Consider the following 352-nt stretch of genomic DNA (forward strand, 5'->3'; position numbering starts at 1 on the left):
TTTTACCAAAAAAAAAAAAAAACCAAACACCAGGTGAGTTATAAATTTAAAAGAAACATGTTCAAGCTAGAAATAGTATCCTTTTATATTTTAAAAACCACTAGAAATCAATGTTAATTTTCCCAAAATCCACATGCCTGTCATTGATTAATTAAAATAAAAGCAATTGTTTACTAATTTTTCTAATGAAAAATTAATAGTAACTGTTAAGTGCTAAAATTCTAACTCTACCTCGCAGAAGAAAAATAGAGTAAGAATCTAATAAGCTTTCAAAAGCAAAATTTCATAAAAATCACTTTTGAACAGATGAAAATTATTAAAATGATTTTTCACTGTTCCGTCACTAAGTCAT

The sequence above is a fragment of the Bison bison genome, unplaced genomic scaffold, assembly GCF_000754665.1.
Source record: "Bison bison bison isolate TAMUID 2011002044 unplaced genomic scaffold, Bison_UMD1.0 scf7180017864459, whole genome shotgun sequence".
NCBI lineage: Eukaryota > Metazoa > Chordata > Mammalia > Artiodactyla > Bovidae > Bison > Bison bison.